At 39.1% G+C, this 5,000-nt stretch overlaps 1 protein-coding gene across 1 annotated transcript in view; it reads left to right on the top strand.

The window, feature by feature from the left end:
- Positions 1–5,000, top strand: part of ankfn1 (ankyrin repeat and fibronectin type III domain containing 1) — a 48,507-nt gene that overhangs the window by 8,191 nt on the left and 35,316 nt on the right. The window lies entirely within an intron of this gene.

Genomic DNA, 5,000 nt, shown 5'->3' with positions numbered 1-5,000 from the left:
AGATACTTCGAGCGGCCAGGGAGAAAGGTCAGATCATGTGGCAAGGAGCCAGGATCATGTTTTTCCCGGACTACTCTAAGCAGACCATGGAGCGGAGAGTGTCCTTCAAGCAAGTTAAGACTGATCTGAAAAATAGAGGAGTTGAATACATGCTCCGCTTCCCCGCCACCTTGGAGATTAAACATAACGGAGCGCGTCATCGTTTCGCCTCCCCTGAAGATGCATCGGAGTTCGTTAAGAAGAGGATTATAAAGGAGAGCTGAGTTAAGACAGAATCTGGGGTAAATATTTAGATCCCTGACAGGCTCCCTACTATATTGTGATGATTGTTATGCTGACACTAAGATGTGGAGCCTGTCAATTTTCTTTGACTTTTTCAATTTTTCCTCTCCTTCTGATAATACTTCCTCTGCTGTTTTATTATACTCCATCTATTTACACGTAACCTAGGCAGCAGCAGTAAGTCAAATTTTCTTGGTTAACCTTAGTGTTATAATAGCTCCCATCGCATATAATAGAGACTGAAGAAGGCCACATTTAAAGCTTTTCTTTTCTTTAATTTCTTTTCTCTTTTTCTCATTTAAATCTCTTTACACAATTAATGAGGAGCTTTGTTTATGTTTTGATAATCCCCATTTAACACAGCTGATAAGGGACTAAACAAATAGGCCTATGCAAGTGTTGGGTTTACGGAAAGTCGGGTTCGGGTGACATTTCCAGGTTTCCTAGTTTTACCGAGTTTATGACTTGGTTTTCATGTTTATATCCCGGTCTTTTAAATGTGACTGGGTTTGTTCATAGTTTGTTTGTTTTTTTATGTGTTTTATTATTTGTCTGCCACCACTCTGTCCTTTTTTTTTGTAACACACACAAGATTTATGTATGCTTTACTACTTCATGGCTAGCACAACTGATTTGAAAATTGCCAGTTGGAACCTTAAGGGCCTTAACGATGTAATTAAGAAAAGGAAAATCCTGACATATTTGAAATCGTCTAAGGTTGATATAGCCTTCGTTCAGGAAACGCATCTAAATATGAAGGAATCCTTGAAATTAAGGTGCTCATGGGTGGGGAAGGTCTTCTCAAGCCCGGGAAATGGCAAAAGCAGAGGGGTTTCTATTCTGATTAATAAGACAGTTAACTTTAATGAAACAGTTGTGTTAACAGACTCCGATGGTCGATATGTGATAGTGTATGGTCAACTACAGGATACGCCAATTGCTCTTTGTAATATCTACGCACCTAATTTTGATAAGCCAGAGTTTTTTCACAACTTATCACAACTTCTCTTGGACCTCGGAGATATTCAGATAATAGTGGGTGGAGATTTTAACCAAATACTAGATCAAGATCTTGACAGATCATTACCTAGATGCAATACAGAAGGCAGGTCAGCAACTGCCATCAGACAGCTTGCCACTGATTTAGGTTTAAAAGATATTTGGAGGTTAATGCATCCAGACGGTAGAGATTACTCGTTTTTTTCTTCTCCCCACAATGTCTACACAAGGATAGACTATTTTTTAATTTCTCAATCATTAGTTGATTTTTCTCTTAGTTCGGATATAGGTAATATAATCATTTCAGATCATGCCCCGGTTTTCCTCTGCCTAACAAAATTTTCACAGACACCTAAAAGTCGGAGATGGCGCCTAAACATATCCCTACTGAAAGATAACTCATTCCTCGAGATGATACGCAAGGAAACATCACTTTTTGAGGAAACAAATAGTAAGCAGGATAGCCCCATTTCTATTTGGTGGGATACTTTGAAAGCTTATTGGAGAGGGAGGATTATTTCTTATGCCTCTTTCAAAAAAAGATTAGCTAACGAGGAATCCAACAGATTAGAGAGTGAACTTAAAACGCTTGAAGTCTCATATTCTCGGACCAAGGACAGATCCACACTTAACAAAATAATTGCCACTAAATTTCGATTAAATAAACTATATCATAAAAGAGCCGAATATGCCTTGTTTCGAACCAAACAGACATACTGGGAAATGGGTGAAAGGCCTGGTCGCCTACTGGCCTACCGCTTAAAGCAACAGAACAGTATGAACCATATACCTGGCACACGACAACCAGATGGCCATATCTCTACCTCCTCTAAACAGATAAATGAAAGTTTTAGATCTTTTTATAATACTCTTTATTCATCACAAGGTGATTTAGATAAACAGAAGTTTGATAGTTTTTTTGCTGATCTTAATCTCCCACAATTAGCTGACAGAGACAGAGACCTTTTAGAAGCACCAATCAAACTAGAGGAGATTTCTCAAGCAATCAGAAGCATGCCACCAAATAAATCTCCCGGGCTAGATGGACTGCCTGCTGATTTTTATAGAACATTTGAAGATATTATAAGCCCTATGTTGCTCGAGATTTACTCTGATGCATTTAAAGCTGGCACCTTACCACAGTCTATGCACACTGCAGTTATATCTTTCATTCACAAAAAAGGGAAAGATGATTTAGACCCTAGTGGCTATCGACCTATTTCCTTACTCAACTGTGATCAAAAGATTTTAGCAAAGATATTAGCAAATCGTTTGTCAAAAACCATTGGAAGTATAATTCACAAGGACCAATCAGGCTTCATCCCAAATCGATATAGCTCCGATAATATTAGACGGCTTATTAATTTACAATGTTTAGTATACGACTCCCCCCATCCAACAATTGCTCTGTCACTTGACGCCGCTAAGGCTTTTGATTGCGTCGAATGGACTTATCTTTTTGAAACACTTGAAAGATATGGCTTTGGGCAAAACTTTATTACATGGATCAAAACTTTATATAATACTCCCTATGCTTGCGTTTTAACTAATGGTCTTATATCTAATCCATTCCAGCTACATAGGTCCACAAGGCAAGGTTGCCCCTTAAGTCCGGGCTTATTCGTGCTTGCCTTGGAGCCTTTAGCGCAGAAACTGAGGAATAATTCGGATATACATGGGATCACAGTGGGCAGTAGTCATCACAAACTTTCACTATACGCAGACGATATGTTAGTACTACTAACAAAACCAGAGAAATCCATACCCACTCTATTGAACTGTATTGAAGAGTTCACATTGCTATCTGGATATCGCATCAATTGGGATAAATCTGAGGCCATGCCTTTATCAGGCTATTGCCCATCTACCCTCTTAAATAGGTGGAAATTTCGCTGGGCCTCAAAAGGCATCAAATATTTAGGCATCCAAATAACTCCTGATTATAAAGATATGGTTCGAGAGAATATTAACTCAATGCTTTGGAAGATGAAATCGGATTTTGGCAGGTGGACTAAAATCCACCTTTCGCTGTGGGGAAAAATACACTCTATTAAAATGATGTCTGCACCGGTGATCTATTACACACTATCTCACCTTCCTCTGAATATTCCCGAGTCCTACTTTAGAGACTTTGACACCCTTATATTAGACTTTCTCTGGGGCAATTCACACCACCGTCTAGGAATAAAGAAATTACAGGCCCACACAAAAAGAGGTGGATTTTCTCTTCCCAACTTCAGGTGGTACTGCTGGGCTTTTAATATGAAACACGTAAAAACTTGGTTACCTAATGTCAAGACAGGAGATAAGCCAGGTTGGTTCCAAATAGAGGCCGAAGCAAATGGAGGGCAGTCCCCTTGGTCTGAGTTATTCTGTACAAAATTGCCATCACAGAAGGATAACCCTGTTATCGCTAACACTAAATTAATGTGGCATAAACTACACAGAGCAGGCCGTTGGGACTTTTTTAAGTCCCCTCATGCACCTCTCTGGAATAACAAGCGAATTCTAATTGGAAACAAAACAGTTAGTTGGGCTATTTGGCAGAAAGCAGGGATAACCTATATTTTACATCTATTTGATAGCAATACTAAGCTCTTCTTAAGCTTTGACCAAATAGTAGATAGATACAAATTGCCACATAATCAATACTGGAGGTATGTCCAAATGCAAAGCACCCTGTCTCACTGGTTAGGCGGTCCGCTTACCTGCCCTACAGGTAGCCCAATTGAAGAACTGCTGATTAGATCGAGTTCAGGTAAGGGCATTACTCCTAAGATCAATGTTTTATTACAGGAACAACTATGTGACCCTTTGCTCAAGGTTAAGAAACACTGGGCAGGGGACTTGGCCATAGACATATCTCCTGAGGATTGGAAATCATGTTTAGATAACATTAATACAATATACAAAGAAATGGGTAATAGGTTTATTCAACTGAAAATAATACATAGATGGCATCGGACGCCACAACAACTTTATAAATGGAACTTAATACCAGCAGACTCTTGCTGGAGATGTGACAGGAGTGGTGCTTCTATACTACATATACTCTGGACATGCCCAGCACTTAAGGACTGGTGGAATAACATTCATCAGATTATGTTTGAAGTCTTGCACAAAAGTTTCCAAATCTCTGCAAAACTGGCTATCTTGGGATCAACCACTGAGCTTCAGGACAATGACTTTTCGTGCTTTGAGAAAAGATGGATTATTTTGGCTCTAACAACAGCTAAACGGATACTACTAAGACACTGGAGGAAAACATACCCCCCTCCTTATGAAGAATGGACTACAACAATGGCACAGCTAGCTGCCTACGAGAGGGTGACATATTCCCTACTGGACAAACTGGATCAATTTATGTTTACTTGGAGCCCTTTTACTGACTGGCTGTCTGCAAGTTAGGCTAATGGTTGCCTTGATTACGTAGTGCTGTCAATGATTTATTGTGTTTATTTGTTGAGAAATATCAGTGTGGTGGTCTATGTTGTGGTTGTTGTTGTTTTTGTTTTGTTCGTTTTTTTTTTTTTGTTTTGTTTTCATACTACACTCATTTACTGAAGGGAGCATATTTCTGACTTAGATGGTTACCCGATTGAGTGAACTGATCTCTCCCTGCCTGTATTATTTGTGTGTTAAACTTCAATAAAAAATTGTGCATTATAAAAAAAAAAAAAAAAAAAACACTGACAGCCCTAATCTAAACGATGCCTCCG

The sequence above is a fragment of the Scomber japonicus genome, chromosome 20, assembly GCF_027409825.1.
Source record: "Scomber japonicus isolate fScoJap1 chromosome 20, fScoJap1.pri, whole genome shotgun sequence".
In the NCBI taxonomy this organism is placed as follows: Eukaryota; Metazoa; Chordata; class Actinopteri; order Scombriformes; family Scombridae; genus Scomber; species Scomber japonicus.
The sequence above is the reverse complement of the archived record's forward strand: the minus strand, read 5'-3'. Positions and strand labels throughout refer to the sequence as shown.